Raw genomic sequence first — 22,980 nt, 5'->3', positions numbered from 1 at the left:
ATGTGTGTAACGTCCAGAAGGAATCGTTTCCGACCCCATAAAGTATATATATTCTTGATCAGCATCAATAGCCGAGTCGATTGAGCCCTGTCTGTCTGTCCGTCTGTTCGTCCGTCCGTCTGTCCGTCCCCTTCAGCGCCTAGTGCTCAAAGACTATAAGAGCTAGAGCAACGATGTTTTGGATCCAGACTTCTGTGATATGTCACTGCTACAAAAATATTTCAAAACTTCGCCCCGCCCACTTCCGCCCCCACAAAGACGAAAATCTGTGGCATCCACATTTTTAAAGATACGATAAAACCAAAAACGCAGAATCGTAGAGGATGACTATATGTTTTAGAATGTAAGATCTCAACCAGATCGTATAATTATTATAGCCAGAATCAAGAAAACAATTTCATTCTTTCTCGCTCTGTCTCTCTCTAACACACAGGTTTCATGGTCGGTTTTGCCAATTGCAAAATATGAGTTCAAGGATCTCAGAACCTATAAGAGCCAGAGCAACCAAATTTGGTATCCACACTCCTGTGATATCGGACCTTGACCGTTTCGTGTCCAAATTTCGCCACACCCCCTTCCGCCCCCGCAAAGGACGAAAAACTGGGGCATCCACAAATCTCAGAGACTATTAAGGCTAGAGTAACCAAATTTGGTATCCGCACTTCTGTTAGATCTCACTATAAAACGTATATCTCAGAATTTCGCCCCACCCCCTTCCGCCCCTACAAAGGACAAAAATCTGTTGCATCCACAATATTGCACATTTGAGAAAACTAAAAACGCAGAATCATAGATAATGACCATATCTATCAGATTGCTTAATCTGGATCAGATGAGATCATTTTTATAGCCAATAGGAACAAATCAATTTGCAGTGGCTACGCAGCGCCCGACGTCACGCTCAGACTGATTTTCTGTCTCTCTCGCACGCACTCTTTGTCGTGTCATTTAATATTAGCGGCGTCTGCCGGAGGAGAGCCATACTGACTTAGTATCGGGTATAACCGTAGAGTTGCGGTGTCCGCAGCAACTCACAACGTTCCCCCTCGTTATACCCGATACTCAAAATGAGTATTGGGGTATATTAGATTTGTGGTAAAAGTGGATGTGTGTAACGTCCAGAAGGAATCGTTTCCGACCCCATAAAGTATATATATTCTTGATCAGCATCAATAGCCGAGTCGATTGAGCCCTGTCTGTCTGTCCGTCTGTCCGTCTGTTCGTCCGTCCGTCTGTCCGTCCCCTTCAGCGCCTAGTGCTCAAAGACTATAAGAGCTAGAGCAACGATGTTTTGGATCCAGACTTCTGTGATATGTCACTGCTACAAAAATATTTCAAAACTTCGCCCCGCCCACTTCCGCCCCCACAAAGGACGAAAATCTGTGGCATCCACATTTTTAAAGATACGATAAAACCAAAAACGCAGAATCGTAGAGGATGACTATATGTTTTAGAATGTAAGATCTCAACCAGATCGTATAATTATTATAGCCAGAATCAAGAAAACAATTTCATTCTTTCTCGCTCTGTCTCTTTCTAACACACAGGTTTCATGGACGGTTTTGCCAATTGCAAAATATGAGTTCAAGGATCTCAGAACCTATAAGAGCCAGAGCAACCAAATTTGGTATCCACACTCCTGTGATATCGGACCTTGACCGTTTCGTGTCCAAATTTCGCCACACCCCCTTCCGCCCCCGCAAAGGACGAAAAACTGGGGCATCCACAAATCTCAGAGACTATTAAGGCTAGAGTAACCAAATTTGGTATCCGCACTTCTGTTAGATCTCACTATAAAACGTATATCTCAAAATTTCGCCCCACCCCCTTCCGCCCACACAAAGGACGAAAATCTGTTGCATCCACAATATTGCACATTCGAGAAAACTAAAAACGCAGAATCATAGATAATGACCATATCTATCAGATTGCTTAATCTGGATCAGATGAGATCATTTTTATAGCCAATAGGAACAAATCAATTTGCAGTGGCTACGCAGCGCCCGACGTCACGCTCAGACTGATTTTCTGTCTCTCTCGCACGCACTCTTTGTCGTGTCGTTTAATATTAGCGGCGTCTGCCGGAGGAGAGCCATACTGACTTAGTATCGGGTATAACCGTAGAGTTGCGGTGTCCGCAGCAACTCACAACGTTCCCCCTCGTTATACCCGATACTCAAAATGAGTATTGGGGTATATTAGATTTGTGGTAAAAGTGGATGTGTGTAACGTCCAGAAGGAATCGTTTCCGACCCCATAAAGTATATATATTCTTGATCAGCATCAATAGCCGAGTCGATTGAGCCCTGTCTGTCTGTCCGTCTGTCCGTCTGTTCGTCCGTCCGTCTGTCCGTCCCCTTCAGCGCCTAGTGCTCAAAGACTATAAGAGCTAGAGCAACGATGTTTTGGATCCAGACTTCTGTGATATGTCACTGCTACAAAAATATTTCAAAACTTCGCCCCGCCCACTTCCGCCCCCACAAAGGACGAAAATCTGTGGCATCCACATTTTTAAAGATACGATAAAACCAAAAACGCAGAATCGTAGAGGATGACTATATGTTTTAGAATGTAAGATCTCAACCAGATCGTATAATTATTATAGCCAGAATCAAGAAAACAATTTCATTCTTTCTCGCTCTGTCTCTCTCTAACACACAGGTTTCATGGTCGGTTTTGCCAATTGCAAAATATGAGTTCAAGGATCTCAGAACCTATAAGAGCCAGAGCAACCAAATTTGGTATCCACACTCCTGTGATATCGGACCTTGACCGTTTCGTGTCCAAATTTCGCCACACCCCCTTCCGCCCCCGCAAAGGACGAAAAACTGGGGCATCCACAAATCTCAGAGACTATTAAGGCTAGAGTAACCAAATTTGGTATCCGCACTTCTGTTAGATCTCACTATAAAACGTATATCTCAGAATTTCGCCCCACCCCCTTCCGCCCACACAAAGGACGAAAATCTGTTGCATCCACAATATTGCACATTCGAGAAAACTAAAAACGCAGAATCATAGATAATGACCATATCTATCAGATTGCTCAAACTGGATCAGATCAGATCATTTTTATAGCCAATAGGAACAAATCAATTTGCAGTGGCTACGCAGCGCCCGACGTCACGCTCAGACTGATTTTCTGTCTCTCTCGCACGCACTCTTTGTCGTGTCGTTTAATATTAGCGGCGTCTGCCGGAGGAGAGCCATACTGACTTAGTATCGGGTATAACCGTAGAGTTGCGGTGTCCGCAGCAACTCACAACGTTCCCCCTCGTTATACCCGATACTCAAAATGAGTATTGGGGTATATTAGATTTGTGGTAAAAGTGGATGTGTGTAACGTCCAGAAGGAATCGTTTCCGACCCCATAAAGTATATATATTCTTGATCAGCATCAATAGCCGAGTCGATTGAGCCCTGTCTGTCTGTCTGTCCGTCTGTCCGTCTGTTCGTCCGTCGTCCGTCTGTCCGTCCCCTTCAGCGCCTAGTGCTCAAAGACTATAAGAGCTAGAGCAACGATGTTTTGGATCCAGACTTCTGTGATATGTCACTGCTACAAAAATATTTCAAAACTTCGCCCCGCCCACTTCCGCCCCCACAAAGGACGAAAATCTGTGGCATCCACAATTTTAAAGATACGATAAAACCAAAAACGCAGAATTGTAGAGAATGACTATATGTTTTAGAATGCGAGATCTGAATGGATCGTATTATTATTATAGCCAGAATCAAGAAAACAATTTCATTCTTTCTCGCTCTGTCTCTCTCTAACACACACGTTGCATAGGCGGCTTTGCTTAGAGTAAAATATGAGCTCTAGATCTCAGAACTATAAAAGCTAGAGCAACCAAATTTGGTATCCACACTCCTATATATCGGACCGAGACGGTTTGTTTCAAATTTCGCCACACCCCCTTCCGCCCCCGCAAAGGACGAAAATCTGGGGATATTCAAAAATCTCAGAGACTATTAAGGCTAGAGGAACCAAATTTGGTATCCGCACTCCTGTTAGATCTTACTATAAAACGGGGATCTCAAAATTTCGCCCCACCCCCTTCCGCCCACACAAAGGACGAAAATCTGTTGCATCCACAATATTGCACATTCGAGAAAACTAAAAACGCAGAAACATAGATAATGACCATATCTATCAGATTGCTGAATCTGGATCAGATGAGATCATTTTTATAGCCAATAGGAACAAATCAATTTGCAGTGGCTACGCAGCGCCCGACGTCACGCTCAGACTGATTTTCTGTCTCTCTCGCACGCACTCTTTGTCGTGTCGTTTAATATTAGCGGCGTCTGCCGGAGGAGAGCCATACTGACTTAGTATCGGGTATAACCGTAGAGTTGCGGTGTCCGCAGCAACTCACAACGTTCCCCCTCGTTATACCCGATACTCAAAATGAGTATTGGGGTATATTAGATTTGTGGTAAAAGTGGATGTGTGTAACGTCCAGAAGGAATCGTTTCCGACCCCATAAAGTATATATATTCTTGATCAGCATCAATAGCCGAGTCGATTGAGCCCTGTCTGTCTGTCCGTCTGTCCGTCTGTTCGTCCGTCCGTCTGTCCGTCCCCTTCAGCGCCTAGTGCTCAAAGACTATAAGAGCTAGAGCAACGATGTTTTGGATCCAGACTTCTGTGATATGTCACTGCTACAAAAATATTTCAAAGCTTCGCCCCGCCCCCTTCCTCCCCCACAAAGGACGAAAATCTGTGGCATCCACATTTTTCAAGATACGATAAAACCAAAAACGCAGAATCGTAGAGGATGACTATATGTTTTAGAATGTAAGATCTCAACCAGATCGTATAATTATTATAGCCAGAATCAAGAAAACAATTTCATTCTTTCTCGCTCTGTCTCTCTCTAACACACAGGTTTCATGGTCGGTTTTGCCAATTGCAAAATATGAGTTCAAGGATCTCAGAACCTATAAGAGCCAGAGCAACCAAATTTGGTATCCACACTCCTGTGATATCGGACCTTGACCGTTTCGTGTCCAAATTTCGCCACACCCCTTCCGCCCCCGCAAAGGACGAAAAACTGGGGCATCCACAAATCTCAGAGACTATTAAGGCTAGAGTAACCAAATTTGGTATCCGCACTTCTGTTAGATCTCACTATAAAACGTATATCTCAGAATTTCGCCCCACCCCTTCCGCCCCACAAAGGACGAAAATCTGTTGCATCCACAATATTGCACATTCGAGAAAACTAAAAACGCAGAATCATAGATAATGACCATATCTATCAGATTGCTAATCTGGATCAGATCAGATCATTTTTATAGCCAATAGGAACAAATCAATTTGCAGTGGCTACGCAGCGCCCGACGTCACGCTCAGACTGATTTTCTGTCTCTCTCGCACGCACTCTTTGTCGTGTCGTTTAATATTAGCGGCGTCTGCCGGAGGAGAGCCATACTGACTTAGTATCGGGTATAACCGTAGAGTTGCGGTGTCCGCAGCAACTCACAACGTTCCCCCTCGTTATACCCGATACTCAAAATGAGTATTGGGGTATATTAGATTTGTGGTAAAAGTGGATGTGTGTAACGTCCAGAAGGAATCGTTTCCGACCCCATAAAGTATATATATTCTTGATCAGCATCAATAGCCGAGTCGATTGAGCCCTGTCTGTCTGTCCGTCTGTCCGTCTGTTCGTCCGTCCGTCTGTCCGTCCCCTTCAGCGCCTAGTGCTCAAAGACTATAAGAGCTAGAGCAACGATGTTTTGGATCCAGACTTCTGTGATATGTCACTGCTACAAAAATATTTCAAAACTTCGCCCCGCCCACTTCCGCCCCCACAAAGGACGAAAATCTGTGGCATCCACATTTTTAAAGATACGATAAAACCAAAAACGCAGAATCGTAGAGATGACTATATGTTTTAGAATGTAAGATCTCAACCAGATCGTATAATTATTATAGCCAGAATCAAGAAAACAATTTCATTCTTTCTCGCTCTGTCTCTCTCTAACACACATGTTTCATGGTCGGTTTTGCCAATTGCAAAATATGAGTTCAAGGATCTCAGAACCTATAAGAGCCAGAGCAACCAAATTTGGTATCCACACTCCTGTGATATCGGACCTTGACCGTTTTCGTGTCCAAATTTCGCCACACCCCTTCCGCCCCCGCAAAGGACGAAAAACTGGGGCATCCACAAATCTCAGAGACTATTAAGGCTAGAGTAACCAAATTTGGTATCCGCACTTCTGTTAGATCTCACTATAAAACGTATATCTCAGAATTTCGCCCCACCCCTTCCGCCCACACAAAGGACGAAAATCTGTTGCATCCACAATATTGCACATTCGAGAAAACTAAAAACGCAGAATCATAGATAATGACCATATCTATCAGATTGCTGAATCTGGATCAGATCAGATCATTTTTATAGCCAATAGGAACAAATCAATTTGCAGTGGCTACGCAGCGCCCGACGTCACGCTCAGACTGATTTTCTGTCTCTCTCGCACGCACTCTTTGTCGTGTCGTTTAATATTAGCGGCGTCTGCCGGAGGAGAGCCATACTGACTTAGTATCGGGTATAACTGTAGAGTTGCGGTGTCCGCAGCAACTCACAACGTTCCCCCTCGTTATATACCCGATACTCAAAATGAGTATTGGGGTATATTAGATTTGTGGTAAAAGTGGATGTGTGTAACGTCCAGAAGGAATCGTTTCCGACCCCATAAAGTATATATATTCTTGATCAGCATCAATAGCCGAGTCGATTGAGCCCTGTCTGTCTGTCTGTCCGTCTGTCCGTCTGTCCGTCTGTCTCGTCCGTCGTCCGTCTGTCCGTCCCCTTCAGCGCCTAGTGCTCAAAGACTATAAGAGCTAGAGCAACGATGTTTTGGATCCAGACTTCTGTGATATGTCACTGCTACAAAAATATTGCAAAACTTCGCCCCGCCCACTTCCGCCCCCACAAAGGACGAAAATCTGTGGCATTCACAATTTTTAAAGATACGATAAAACCAAAAACGCAGAATCGTAGAGAATGACTATATGTTTTAGACTGTAAGATCTGAATTGGATCGTATAATTATTATAGCCAGAATCAAGAAAACAATTTCATTTTTTCTCGCCCTGTCTCTCTCTAACACACACGTTTCATGGTCGGTTTTGCCAATAGTAAAACATAAGCGCCTAGATCTCAGAGACTACAAAAGCTAGAGCAACCAAATTTGGTATCCACACTCCTAATATCGGACCGAGACGAGTTTGTTTCAAAATTTCGCCACACCCCCTTCCGCCCCCGCAAAGGACGAAAATCTGGGGATATTCAAAAATCTCAGAGACTATTAAGGCTAGAGTAACCAAATTTGGTATCCGCACTCCTGTTAGATCTTACTATAAAACGTGTATCTCAAAATTTCGCCCCACCCCCTTCCGCCCACACAAAGGACGAAAATCTGTTGCATCCACAATATTGCAGATTCAAGAAAACTAAAAACGCAGAATCATAGATAATGACCATATCTATTAGATTGCTGAATCTGGATCAGATGAGATCATATTTATAGCCAATAGGAACAAATCAATTTGCAGTGGCTACGCAGCGCCCGACGTCACGCTCAGACTGATTTTCTGTCTCTCTCGCACGCACTCTTTGTCGTGTCGTTTAATATTAGCGGCGTCTGCCGGAGGAGAGCCATACTGACTTAATATCGGGTATAACTGTAGAGTTGCGGTGTCCGCAGCAACTCACAACGTTCCCCCTCGTTATACCCGATACTCAAAATGAGTATTGGGGGATATTAGATTTGTGGTAAAAGTGGATGTGAGTAACGTCCAGAAGGAATCGTTTCCGACCCCATAAAGTATATATATTCTTGATCAGCATCAATAGCCGAGTCGATTGAGCCCTGTCTGTCTGTCCGTCTGTCCGTCGGTCCGTCCCCTTCAGCGCCTAGTGCTCAAAGACTATAAGAGCTAGAGCAACGATGTTTTGGATCCAGACTTCTGTGATATGTCACTGCTACAAAAATATTTCAAAACTTCGCGCCGCCCACTTCCGCCCCCACAAAGGACGAAAATCTGTGGCATCCACAATTTTAAAGATATGAGAAAACCAAAAACGTAGGATTGTAGAGAATGACCATATCTTTAAGACTCCGGAATCTGAATTGGATCGTATTATTATTATAGCCAGCATCAAGAAAACAATTTCATTTTGTCTCGCCTTGTCTCTCTCTAACACACACGTAGCATAGGCGGCTTTGCTTAGAGTAAAACATTAGCGCCTAGATCTCAGAGACTACAAAAGCTAGAGTAACCAAATTTGGTATTCACACTCCTAATATATCGGACCGAGACGAGTTTGTTTCAAAATATCGCCACACCCCCTTCCGCCCCCGCAAAGGACGAAAATCTGTTGCATCCACAATATTGCACATTCGAGAAAACTAAAAACGCAGAATCATAGATAATGACCATATCTATTAGATTGCTGAATCTGGATCAGATGAGATCATATTTATAGCCAATAGGAACAAATCAATTTGCAGTGGCTACGCAGCTTCCGACGTCACGCTCAGACTGATTTTCTGTCTCTCTCGCACGCACTCTTTGTCATGTCGTTTAATATTAGCGGCGTCTGCCGGAGGAGAGCCATACTGACTTAGTATCGGGTATAACCGTAGAGTTGCGGTGTCCGCAGCAACTCACAACGTTCCCCCTCGTTTTTTTTAGATTTGTGTGTCTTGTTTTTTTTCCCAAATGTTGTAATGTTTGTTGTAACAAATGGCAACAGCATCGGCGGCAGCAGCAGCGGCAGCAGCAGCGGCGTCAGCAGCGGCAGCGGCACCGGCGCTTATTTACGTTGGCTCTGCTCTGCCATTCCGTCCATTCATTCACAGCTCTCGGTGATGGACGAACGTGTGCGCGGTGCTTGGCTGTTCGTAAAATAGTTTTTTTATACCCGATACTCAAAATGAGTATTGGGGTATATTAGATTTGTGGTAAAAGTGGATGTGTGTAACGTCCAGAAGGAATCGTTTCCGACCCCATAAAGTATATATATTCTTGATCAGCATCAATAGCCGAGTCGATTGAGCCATGTCTGTCTGTCCGTCTGTCCGTCCGTCCGTCTGTCCGTCCACTTCAGCGCCTAATGCTCAAAGACTATAAGAGCGAGAGCAACGATGTTTTGGATCCAGACTTCTGTGATATGTCACTGCTACAAAAATATTTCAAAACTTCGCCCCGCCCACTTCCGCCCCCACAAAGGACGAAAATCTGTGGCATCTACAATTTTAAAGATATGAGAAAACCAAAAACGTAGAATTGTAGAGAATGACCATATCTTTAAGACTGCGGAATCTGAATTGGATCGTATTATTATTATAGCCAGCATCAAGAAAACAATTTCATTTTTTCTCGCCCTGTCTCTCTCTAACACACACGTAGCATAGGCGGCTTTGCTTAGAGTAAAACATTAGCGCCTAGATCTCAGAGACTACAAAAGCTAGAGCAACCAAATTTGGTATCCACACTCCTAATATATCGGACCGAGACAAGTTTGTTTCAAAATTTCGCCACACCCCCTTCCGCCCCCGCAAATGACGAAAATCTGGGGATATTCAGAAATCTCAGAGACTATTAAGGCTAGAGTAACCAAATTTGGTATCCGCACTCCTGTTAGATCTTACTATAAAACGCGTATCTTAAAATTTCGCCCCACCCCCTTCCGCCCCAACAGAGAACGAAAATCTGTTGCAACCACAATATTGGGGATATGAGAAAACTAAAAACGCAGAATCATAGATAATGACCATATCTATCAGACTGCTGAATCTGGATCAGATCGGATCATTTTTATACCCAAAAGGAACATGTCAATTTGCACTGGCTACGCAGCGCCCGACGTCACGCTTAGACTGATTTTCTGTCTCTCTCGCACGCACTCTTTGTCGTGTCGTTTAATATTAGCGGCGTCTGCCGGAGGAGAGCCATACTGACTAAGTATCGGGTATAACTGTAGAGTTGGGGTGTCCGCAGCAACTCACAACGTTCCCCCTCGTTTTTTATACCCGATACTCAAAATGAGTATTGGGGTATATTAGATTTGTGGTAAAAGTGGATGTGTGTAACGTCCAGAAGGAATCGATTCCGACCCCATAAAGTATATATATACTTGATCAGCATCAATAGCCGAGTCGATTGAGCCCTGTCTGTCTGTCCGTCTGTCCGTCCGTCCGTCCGTCCGTCCGTCCGTCCGTCCGTCCGTCCCCTTCAGCGCCTAGTGCTCAAAGACTATAAGAGCTATAGCAACGATGTTTTGGATCCAGACTTCTGTGATATGTCACTGCTACAAAAATATTTCAAAACTTCGCCCCGCCCACTTCCGCCCCTACAAAGGACGAAAATCTGCGGCATCCACATTTTTAAAGATACGATAAAACCAAAAACGCAGAATCGTAGTGGATGACTATGTGTTCTAGAGTGTAAAATCTCAACTAGATCGTATAATTATTATAGCCAGAATCAAGAAAACAATTTCATTCTTTCTCGCTCTGTCTCTCTCTAACACACAGTTTTCATGGTCGGTTTTGCCAATTGCAAAATATGAGTTCAAGGATCTCAGAACCCATAAGAGCTATAGCAACCAAATTTGGTATCCACACCCCTGTGATATCGGACCTTGACCGTTTCGTGTCCAAATTTCGCCACACCCCCTTCCGCCACCGCAAAGGACGAAAATCTGGGGCATCCACAAATCTCAGAGACTATTAAGGCTAGAGTAACCAAATTTGGTATCCGCACTTCTGTTAGATCTCACTATAAAACGTATATCTCAGAATTTCGCCCCACCCCCTTCCGCCCCCACAAAAGACGAAAATCTGTTGCATCCACAATATTGCAGATTCGAGAAAACTAAAAACGCAGAATCATAGATAATGACCATATCTATCAGACTGCTGAATCTGGATCAGATCGGATCATTTTTATACCCAAAAGGAACAAATCAATTTGCACTGGCTACGCAGCGCCCGACGTCACGCTCAGACTGATTTTCTGTCTCTCTCGCACGCACTCTTTGTCGTGTCGTTTAATATTAGCGGCGTCTGCCGGAGGAGAGCCATACTGACTAAGTATCGGGTATAACTGTAGAGTTGCGGTGTCCGCAGCAACTCACAACGTTCCCCCTCGTTTTTTTTTAGATTTGTGTGTCTTGTTTTTTTTCCCAAATGTTGTAATGTTTGTTGTAACAAATGGCAACAGCATCGGCGGCAGCAGCAGCGGCGTCAGCAGCGGCAGCGGCACCGGCGCTTATTTACGTTGGCTCTGCTCTGCCATTCCGTCCATTCATTCACAGCTCTCGGTGATGGACGAACGTGTGCGCGGTGCTTGGCTGTTCGTAAAATAGTGTTTTTATACCCGATACTCAAAATGAGTATGTTGAAGAATGACCATCTCTAGCAATGCACGCATGTATTGACAGACATATGAGTATGTAGACGTATGTATGAGTGAGAGACGTAACGAAGCGACGTTCTCTTATCTCCCTTTTTGTTCTCCCTTTCGTTCGGTCTCTATCTGCCTGCGAGCAGAGCATTTATTAGTCACAAATAAACCGTACATATGAATGGTTGCGTTTTTACTTTTCGGTACAAGAACTTCCCTTGCAACGGCAGCGAAATTCTGTCCAACAGGTTATGGGCCCAGGTTCGGATTTTGTAATTTAAAAGTAAAGTGATTGTTTTAGTTACGAACTATTAACATCGGTGTGACTCAGAGACTAAACGATAATCAGAAATGAGCGGGATGTATCAAATAGACAAATTAGAGGAGGGAAATTATGACTCCTGGTGTATTCAAATGCGGTCTGTGTTGGTGCACGCTGAATTGTGGAGTGTGGCATCTGGTGACCTGCTACCAACGAATGTTCCCGAAGGTGTGAATTGGCAGGCCAAGGATGAAAAGGCGCTGGCCATGATCACATTGAGTGTGAAAACTTCACAGTTGGGATACATTAAAAATTGCAGTAAGTCGTCCGAAGCATGGAACAAATTAAAGAGTGTTCATCAACCAAGTGGACCTGTACGAAAGGTTCAACTGTACAAGAAATTGCTAAGCAAGCGCATGGACCAAAGGCAAAGCATTTCAAGCTACATTAATGAGTTCGTGGATATTCTTGATGGCCTTGGGTCAGTAGGAATCGAGCTAAATGATGAACTGCGCTAAATTGTTTTGTTGTCAAGCCTTCCAGAACAATTCGAAAATTTCGTTGTCGCCATAGAGACGCGCGACAGTCTGCCGACTTTCGATGTTCTATGCGTAAAACTGAAGGAAGAAGGCGAACGAAAGGGAAACACAGAAGATCAAAAGGAATACGCAAAGGCATATACCGCAGTACATAAGCCGGCCGCGCACAGAGCGCTAAAGAAGAGAAACAATACAATGATATGTTTCAAGTTTGGTGAGCGCGGGCATATGAAGGCTCAGTGTAAGAAGGAGAGCGCAAATGTGTATGCACGGAATCGATCACCGACCAAGGCGCTGACCAGTATGACGCCTATGGAAGCGTGGACTGGTAAGAAACCTTTTGTTGGTCATCTAAAGGTTTTTGGCTCCGTTGCAGTAGCTTTGGACAAGGGTCCAAGGAAGAGTAAACTTCAACCAAAAGGCAAAGAATATCGCATGATTGGATATTCAGTAGCGGCTTAGGGCTATCGACTGTATGACCCTGTGTCTCATCAGGTGATTGAGAGGCGAGATGTTCTCGTTGACGAGATCCAAGACGACAAGGATACAGTCACATTCGAAATTCCGAAGGCAGAAGTTAGCATGCAGTCAGGCGGCGATACTGATGACATTGACAGCAGCGGTGGAGACAGCAGCCATGGTGCAAGCGTTGACGGGGAGAATCCCAGTAGCAGCGGTACTGATGGGTACGAGAGCGCAACAGAAAAGGTTGAGTCAGATGAGCCAGCTCCTCGCGTTGGACCAGGCAGACCAAGGCTGATTCGGACCGGCAAACCTGGCCGTCCGAGAAAGGAGTACAACATTCTTGGTGCTCTGGTTGCCAGCGACGTAAAGATTCCAGTATCCTACGAGGAGGCGTTGATCAGTATTCATGCATCACATTGGTCCGAAGCGATGCAACGCGAATATGAGGCATTAATGGCAAACGAGACATGGCAGTTGGCAGACTTACCGGCAGGACAACGAGCAGTTGGATGCAAATGGGTATATAGCCTGAAACGCGACAAAGATGGTCAAATCGAACGATTCAAGGCGCGGCTGGTGGCAAAAGGTTGCTCCCAGCAGTACGGCATAAACTATGCGGAAACATTTTCTCCAGTCTGCAGACTGGAGAGCGTGCGATTTATTCTTGCGCTAGCAGCAGAATTGAAATTATATGTCAACCAAATGGATGTATGTACGGCATACCTCAACAGTGACCTGAGCGATACGGTGTACATGAAGCAACCACAAGGGTACATTGATCGAGCTTATCCAGCGAAGGCTATGCTGCTTAAAAAGGCAATATATGGATTGAAGCAGTCAGGAAGGGAATGGAATTCGAAGCTGAATGGCGTCCTGACTAATCTGGGTTTTGTTTCCTGTGACAACGAGCCGTGCCTCTACCAGCAGAGAGGGAAAGGTAACTTATCGTTAATCTTGATATATGTTGACGATTTACTTATAGCATGTCAGTCCAAAGAGGACATGCTCGGTATCAAATCGGCTATTTCAAATGCGTTCGAATGTATCGACAAAGGTGTTCCAGAGCTGTTTTTAAGCATGGAGGTGCACCGTGAAGGTGAGCTTGGGCCTATCACCATAGGCCACTCGCAATACATCAAGGAACTATTGCAAGCTCACGACATGGACAAATGTAGACCAGTGGCTACTCCGTTGGATGCGGGGTTCCAGGTGGATTGTACTAATGAGCAGTGTCAAAAGGTTGATCCTGTCATGTATCAATCCATGATTGGTGAGCTGATGTGGCTGGCACTCACAACCAGACCGGACATTTTGCATTCAGTTGCAAAGTTGGCCCAGAAGATCCGCACGCAGAGCATCTGGCTGGTGTGAAGCACGTTCTGAGGTACTTGGCAGCGACGATGAACTTCAAACTACACTACAAAGGGTGTCACCAGCCACTTACTGGATATGTGGATGCGGATTTGGGCGGCGATCGAACTAACCGGAAGTCGTATACGGGCTATGTTTATTTTTTGGCAGGTGGCCCAATTTCTTGGCGACCTGAGAAACAACGCAGCGTGGCACTTAGCAGCACGGAGGCAGAATACATGGCACTGTCGGCTGCGTGTAAGGAGTCCATATTCTTACGTCGCTTAATCATCGAAATTGGCTGTGGAGATGAAGCTACCTCAACTACCTTATATGGCGATAATCTGAGCGCACAAGAGCTGGCTAGGAACCCAGTGCATCACTCAAGGACCAAGCATATTGATATTAGATATCACTTTGTACGACAGATTGTAGAAGAAGGTCAAGTTAAGTTAAAGTATGCTAGTACAACAGATATGATTGCAGATATCTTGACCAAGAATCTCCCTAAGAGAAAGCATGTCGAATTTACAAAATTGTTAAGTTTAAATTGAGTTAAATGGAAGCATGCACGTATTGAGGAAGGGTGTTGAAGAATGACCATCTCTAGCAATGCACGCATGTATTGACAGACATATGAGTATGTAGACGTAACGAAGCGACGTTCTCTTATCTCCCTTTTTGTTCTCCCTTTCGTTCGGTCTCTATCTGCCTGCGAGCAGAGCATTTATTAGTCACAAATAAACCGTACATATGAATGGTTGCGTTTTTATACCCGATACTCAAAATGAGTATTGGGGTATATTAGATTTGTGGTAAAAGTGGATGTGTGTAACGTCCAGAAGGAATCGTTTCCGACCCCATAAAGTATATATATTCTTGATCAGCATCAATAGCCGAGTCGATTGAGCCCTGTCTGTCTGTCCGTCTGTCCGTCCGTCCGTCCGTCCGTCCGTCCGTCCGTCCCCTTCAGCGCCTAGTGCTCAAAGACTATAAGATCTAGAGCAACGATGTTTTGGATCCAGACTTCTGTGATATGTCACTGCTACAAAAATATTTCAAAACTTCGCCCCGCCCACTTCCGCCCCCACAAAGAACGAAAATCTGTGGCATCCACATTTTTAAAGATACGATAAAACCAAAAATCCAGAATCGTAGAGGATGACTATATGTTCTAGAGTGTAAGATCTCAACCAGATCGTATAATTATTATAGCCATAATCAAGAAAACAATTTCATTCTTTCTCGCTCTGTCTCTCTCTAACACACAGGTTTCATGGTCGGCTTTGCCAATTGCAAAATATGAGTTCAAGGATCTCAGAACCTATAAGAGCCAGAGCAACCAAATTTGGTATCCACACTCCTGTGATATCGGACCTTGACCGTTTTGTGTCCAAATTTCGCCACACCCCCTTCCGCCCCCGCAAAGGTCGAAAATCTAGAGCAACCACAAATCTCAGAGACTATTAAGGCTAGAGTAACCAAATTTGGTATCCGCACTTCTGTTAGATCTCACTATAAAACGTATATCTCAGAATTTCGCCCCACTCTCTTCCGCCCCCACAAAGGACGAAAATCTGTTGCATCCACAATATTGCACATTCGAGAAAACTAAAAACGCAGAATCATAGATAATGACCATATCTATCAGATTGCTCAAACTGGATCAGATCAGATCATTTTTATAGCCAATAGGAACAAATCAATTTGCAGTGGCTACGCAGCGCCCGACGTCACGCTCAGACTGATTTTCTGTCTCTCTCGCACGCACTCTTTGTCGTGTCGTTTAATATTAGCGGCGTCTGCCGGAGGAGAGCCATACTGACTAAGTATCGGGTATAACTGTAGAGTTGCGGTGTCCGCAGCAACTCACAACGTTCCCCCTCGTTTTTTTTTAGATTTGTGTGTCTTGTTTTTTTTCCCAAATGTTGTAATGTTTGTTGTAACAAATGGCAACAGCATCGGCTGCAACCGAATCGCCGTCAGCAGCGGCAGCGGCACCGGCGCTTATTTACGTTGGCTCTGCTCTGCCATTCCGTCCATTCATTCACAGCTCTCGGTGATGGACGAACGTGTGCGCGGTGCTTGGCTGTTCGTAAAATAGTGTTTTTATACCCGATACTCAAAATGAGTATGTTGAAGAATGACCATCTCTAGCAATGCACGCATGTATTGACAGACATATGAGTATGTAGACGTATTTATGAGTGAGAGACGTAACGAAGCGACGTTCTCTTATCTCCCTTTTTGTTCTCCCTTTCGTTCGGTCTCTATCTGCCTGCGAGCAGAGCATTTATTAGTCACAAATAAACCGTACATATGAATGGTTGCGTTTTTACTTTTCGGTACAAGAACTTCCCTTGCAACGGCAGCGAAATTCTGTCCAACAGGTTATGGGCCCAGGTTCGGATTTTGTAATTTAAAAGTAAAGTGATTGTTTTAGTTACGAACTATTAACATCGGTGTGACTCAGAGACTAAACGATAATCAGAAATGAGCGGGATGTATCAAATAGACAAATTAGAGGAGGGAAATTATGACTCCTGGTGTATACAAATGCGGTCTGTGTTGGTGCACGCTGAATTGTGGAGTGTGGCATCTGGTGACCTGCTACCAACGAATGTTCCCGAAGGTGTGAATTGGCAGGCCAAGGATGAAAAGGCGCTGGCCATGATCACATTGAGTGTGAAAACTTCACAGTTGGGATACATTAAAAATTGCAGTAAGTCGTCCGAAGCATGGAACAAATTAAAGAGTGTTCATCAACCAAGTGGACCTGTACGAAAGGTTCAACTGTACAAGAAATTGCTAAGCAAGCGCATGGACCAAAGGCAAAGCATTTCAAGCTACATTAATGAGTTCGTGGATATTCTTGATGGCCTTGGGTCAGTAGGAATCGAGCTAAATGATGAACTGCGCTCAATTGTTTTGTTGTCAAGCCTTCCAGAACAATTCGAAAATTTCGTTGTCGCCATAGAGACGCGCGACAGTCTGCCGACTTTCGATGTTCTATGCGTAAAACTGAAGGAAGAAGGCGAACGAAAGGGAAACACAGAAGATCAAAAGGAATACGCAAAGGCATATACCGCAGTACATAAGCCGGCCGCGCACAGAGCGCTAAGGAAGAGAAACAATACAATGATATGTTTCAAGTGTGGTGAGCAGCAAGAGTGGAGAACAAGCAGTGCAGTCTATTAAATGCGTTGGACGCAGATAATTTGAAAAAGAGTATGTGGTGTTTGGATAGTGGTGCCACAAGCCACATGTGTTGTGAGAAACAGTTATTCACAAAGTTAGAGAAACACACAGAAATGATTGGTCTGGCTGACTCCGGTTTCCTAAAAGCTGAAGGAAAAGGGGAAGTAGAGCTGAAGACAGAGATATGCACGCTGCTGTTAAAGAATGTTCTCTATGTGCCCGAAATGAATGGAAATTATTTCTCGGTGAGCAGCGCTGTACAGAATAAATGTTTCGTCACTTTTGGACAAGAATATGCACGAGTTATCCAAAATGGCGAATGCATTGTAAAGGCGAACAGAGTTGGAAACTTGTATATGTTTCGAGGAAAACAAAACAACTGTTTTGCGGCGGTTAAGGCTGATGGTGCCCTGTGGCATGGTACGGCCACTTGAACATCAGCAGTATGAAAGATTTGATCAGCAAAGGAATGGTGCGCGGCATTGAAAATATGGTTTTCCCGGCGAATGATGAATTGCAAAACATGTATGGTCAGCAAGATTCATGCGCAACCATTTCCTGTTGCAACCACCAGTAGAGCTCAAGATATATTGGAACTAGTTCATGCAGATGTGTGCGGGCCCTTTGGCACACAGTCGCTTGCTGGATCAAAGTATTTTCTAACCTTCATCGATGACAAATCAAGGCGTATATTTGTGTATTTCCTGCGGACAAAGGATGAAGTCTTCCAGAAGTTCGTCGAGTTCAAAACCCTGGTTGAACGGCAAACGGGAAAAAGTCTCAAATGTATCCGGAGCGACAATGGCGGTGAATTTGTCAACAAATCGTTTGATGAATTTCTGAAAACTAATGGGATTGAGAGGCAGCTGACAGTGGCGTACACCCCACAGCAAAACGGCGTTGCTGAGAGGGCAAACCGCACTCTGCTGGAAATGTCAAGATGTATGCTGGTCCAGTCAGGATTAGGCGAATCCTTGTGGGCTGAGGCAGTCAACGCAGCTGTGTATGTACGGAATCGATCACCGACCAAGGCGCTGACCAGTATGACGCCTATGGAAGCGTGGACTGGTAAGAAACCTTTTGTTGGTCATCTAAAGGTTTTTGGCTCCGTTGCAGTAGCTTTGGACAAGGGTCCAAGGAAGAGTAAACTTCAACCAAAAGGCAAGGAATATCGCATGATTGGATATTCAGTAGCGGCTAAGGGCTATCGACTGTATGACCCTGTGTCTCATCAGGTGATTGAGAGGCGAGATGTTCTCGTTGACGAGATCCAAGACGACAAGGATACAGTCACATTCGAAATTCCGAAGGCAGAAGTTAGCATGCAGTCAGGCGGCGATACTGATGACATTGACAGCAGCGGTGGAGACAGCAGCCATGGTGCAAGCGTTGACGGGGAGAATCCCAGTAGCAGCGGTACTGATGGGTACGAGAGCGCAACAGAAAAGGTTGAGTCAGATGAGCCAGCTCCTCGCGTTGGACCTGGCAGACCAAGGCTGATTCGGACCGGCAAACCTGGCCGTCCGAGAAAGGAGTACAACATTCTTGGTGCTCTGGTTGCCAGCGACGTAAAGATTCCAGTATCCTACGAGGAGGCGTTGATCAGTATTCATGCATCACATTGGTCCGAAGCGATGCAACGCGAATATGAGGCATTAATGGCAAACGAGACATGGCAGTTGGCAGACTTACCGGCAGGACAACGAGCAGTTGGATGCAAATGGGTATATAGCCTGAAACGCGACAAAGATGGTCAAATCGAACGATTCAAGGCGCGGCTGGTGGCAAAAGGTTGCTCCCAGCAGTACGGCATAAACTATGCGGAAACATTTTCTCCAGTCTGCAGACTGGAGAGCGTGCGATTTATTCTTGCGCTAGCAGCAGAATTGAAATTATATGTCAACCAAATGGATGTATGTACGGCATACCTCAACAGTGACCTGAGCGATACGGTGTACATGAAGCAACCACAAGGGTACATTGATCGAGCTTATCCAGCGAAGGCTATGCTGCTTAAAAAGGCAATATATGGATTGAAGCAGTCAGGAAGGGAATGGAATTCGAAGCTGAATGGCGTCCTGACTAATCTGGGTTTTGTTTCCTGTGACAACGAGCCAGCAGAGAGGGAAAGGTAACTTATGGTTAATCTTGATATATGTTGACGATTTACTTATAGCATGTCAGTCCAAAGAGGACATGCTCGGTATCAAATCGGCTATTTCAAATGCGTTCGAATGTATCGACAAAGGTGTTCCAGAGCTGTTTTTAAGCATGGAGGTGCACCGTGAAGGTGAGCTTGGGCCTATCACCATAGGCCACTCGCAATACATCAAGGAACTATTGCAAGCTAACGACATGGACAAATGTAGACCAGTGGCTACTCCGTTGGATGCGGGGTTCCAGGTGGATTGTACTAATGAGCAGTGTCAAAAGGTTGATCCTGTCATGTATCAATCCATGATTGGTGAGCTGATGTGGCTGGCACTCACAACCAGACCGGACATTTTGCATTCAGTTGCAAAGTTGGCCCAGAAGATCCGCACGCAGAGCATCTGGCTGGTGTGAAGCACGTTCTGAGGTACTTGGCAGCGACGATGAACTTCAAACTACACTACAAAGGGTGTCACCAGCCACTTACTGGATATGTGGATGCGGATTGGGGCGGCGATCGAACTAACCGGAAGTCGTATACGGGCTATGTTTATTTTTTGGCAGGTGGCCCAATTTCTTGGCGACCTGAGAAACAACGCAGCGTGGCACTTAGCAGCACGGAGGCAGAATACATGGCACTGTCGGCTGCGTGTAAGGAGTCCATATTCTTACGTCGCTTAATCATCGAAATTGGCTGTGGAGATGAAGCTACCTCAACTACCTTATATGGCGATAATCTGAGCGCACAAGAGCTGGCTAGGAACCCAGTGCATCACTCAAGGACCAAGCATATTGATATTAGATATCACTTTGTACGACAGATTGAAGAAGAAGGTCAAGTTAAGTTAGAGTATGCTAGTACAACAGATATGATTGCAGATATCTTGACCAAGAATCTCCCTAAGAGAAAGCATGTCGAATTTACAAAATTGTTAAGTTTAAATTGAGTTAAATGGAAGCATGCACGCATTGAGGAAGGGTGTTGAAGAATGACCATCTCTAGCAATGCACGCATGTATTGACAGACATATGAGTATGTAGACGTATGTATGAGTGAGAGACGTAACGAAGCGACGTTCTCTTATATCCCTTTTTGTTCTCCCTTTCGTTCGGTCTCTATCTGCCTGCGAGCAGAGCATTTATTAGTCACAAATAAACCGTACATATGAATGGTTGCGTTTTTATACCCGATACTCAAAATGAGTATTGGGGTATATTAGATATGTGGTAAAAGTGGATGTGTGTAACGTCCAGAAGGAATCGTTTCCGACCCCATAAAGTATATATATTCTTGATCAGCATCAAAAGCCGAGTCGATTGAGCCCTGTCTGTCTGTCCGTCCGTCCGTCCGTCCCCTTCAGCGCCTAGTGCTCAAAGACTATAAGATCTAGAGCAACGATGTTTTGGATCCAGACTTCTGTGATATGTCACTGCTACAAAAATATTTCAAAATTTCGCCCCGCCCACTTCCGCCCCTACAAAGGACGAAAATCTGCGGCATCCACATTTTTAAAGATACGATAAAACCAAAAACGCAGAATCGTAGTGGATGACTATGTGTTCTAGAGTGTAAAATCTCAACTAGATCGTATAATTATTATAGCCAGAATCAAGAAAACAATTTCATTCTTTCTCGCTCTGTCTCTCTCTAACACACAGGTTTCATGGTCGGTTTTGCCAATTGCAAAATATGAGTTCAAGGATCTCAGAACCTATAAGAGCCAGAGCAACCAAATTTGGTATCCACACTCCTGTGATATCGGACCTTGACCGTTTCGTGTCCAAATTTCGCCCCCTTCCGCCCCCGCAAAGGACGAAAATCTGGGGCATCCACAAATCTCAGAGACTATTAAGGCTAGAGTAACCAAATTTGGTATCCGCACTTCTATTAGATCTCACTATAAAACATATATCTCAGAATTTCGCCCCACCCTCTTCCGCCCCCACAAAGGACGAAAATCTGTTGCATCCACAATATTGCACATTCGAGAAAACTAAAAACGCAGAATCATAGATAATGACCATATCTATCAGATTGCTGAATCTGGATCAGATCAGATTATTTTTATAGCCAATAGGAACAAATCAATTTGCAGTGGCTACGCAGCGCCCGACGTCACGCTCAGACTGATTTTCTGTCTCTCTCGCACGCACTCTTTGTCGTGTCGTTTAATATTAGCGGCGTCTGCCGGAGGAGAGCCATACTGACTCAGTATCGGTATAACCGTAGAGTTGCGGTACCCGCAGCAACTCACAACGTTCCCCCTCGTTTTTATACCCGATACTCAAAATGAGTATTGGGGTATATTAGATTTGTGGTAAAAGTGGATGTGTGTAACGTCCAGAAGGAATCGTTTCCGACCCCATAAAGTATATATATTCTTGATCAGCATCAATAGCCGAGTCGATTGAGCCCTGTCTGTCTGTCCGTCTGTCCGTCCGTCCGTCCGTCTGTCCGTCTGTCTGTCCCCTTCAGCGCCTAGTGCTCAAAGACTATAAGAGCTAGAGCAACGATATTTTGGATCCAGATTTCTGTGATATGTCACTGCTACAAAAGCCGAGTCGATTGAGCCCTGTCTGTCTGTCCGTCTGTCCGTCCGTCCGTCTGTCCGTCTGTCCGTCCCCTTCAGCGACTAGTGCTCAAAGACTATAAGAGCTAGAGCAACGATGTTTTGTATCCAGACTTCTGGCTATACAAATGATCTGATGTGATCCAGATTCAGCAATCTGATATATATGATCATTATCTACGATTCTGCGTTTTTGGTTTTATCGTATCTTTAAAAATGTGGCTGCCACAGATTTTCGGCCTTTGTGGGGGCGGAAGTGGGTGGGGCAAAGTTTTGAAATATTCTTGTAGCAGTGACCTATCACAGAAGTCTGGATCCAAAACATCGTTGCTCTAGCTCTTATAGTCTTTGAGCATAAGGCGCTGAAGGGGACGGACAGACGGACGGACGGACAGACAGACATGGCTCAATCGACTCGGCTATTGATGCTGATCAAGAATATATATATTTTATGGGGTCGGAAACGATTCCTTCTGGACGTTACACACATCCACTTTTACCACAAATCTAATATACCCCAATACTCATTTTGAGTATCGGGTATAACAATGTGCAAATATTTGGCCGGCCCGTTGACTACACTAAAATAATCAGAACAGCACATCGCGGAGAACGAACGGAGGACGGACGCGACGGGACCTGTGCCTGTGCCTCTGCCTCTGCCCGGGTCTCAGTGAGGAAATATACCCACATACACGAGTACAGAGATAAAGATGATCTCCTTATGTCAGCGGAGATAACGAAGAGACCAAACCATGCATAAGCAGCTCGTTCATTCCCGGTTCCGAAAAGAATGACAAGCTCCCAGTGAAGCCAGCCAGCCAGGGCCAATCCGCCAGTTACCTGTCTCGTCTGCTCTGCGCCGGTCGTGGGTTTTCTGTGTGTTTGCTGTTTGTTTGCTGCTGCTGCAGTTACAGAACTCGTAAGCTTGTTTAGAAAGTGTCGGGTTGAAGGCGGTGGCATATCCGTAGAAAGTGCATTAGCTGGAAGCCAAACAACAACCCCTGTTAGCCA

Source organism: Drosophila miranda (assembly GCF_003369915.1).
Source record: "Drosophila miranda strain MSH22 chromosome Y unlocalized genomic scaffold, D.miranda_PacBio2.1 Contig_Y2_pilon, whole genome shotgun sequence".
NCBI classification, from domain to species: domain Eukaryota; kingdom Metazoa; phylum Arthropoda; class Insecta; order Diptera; family Drosophilidae; genus Drosophila; species Drosophila miranda.
Note: the sequence above shows the minus strand (reverse complement) of the source record.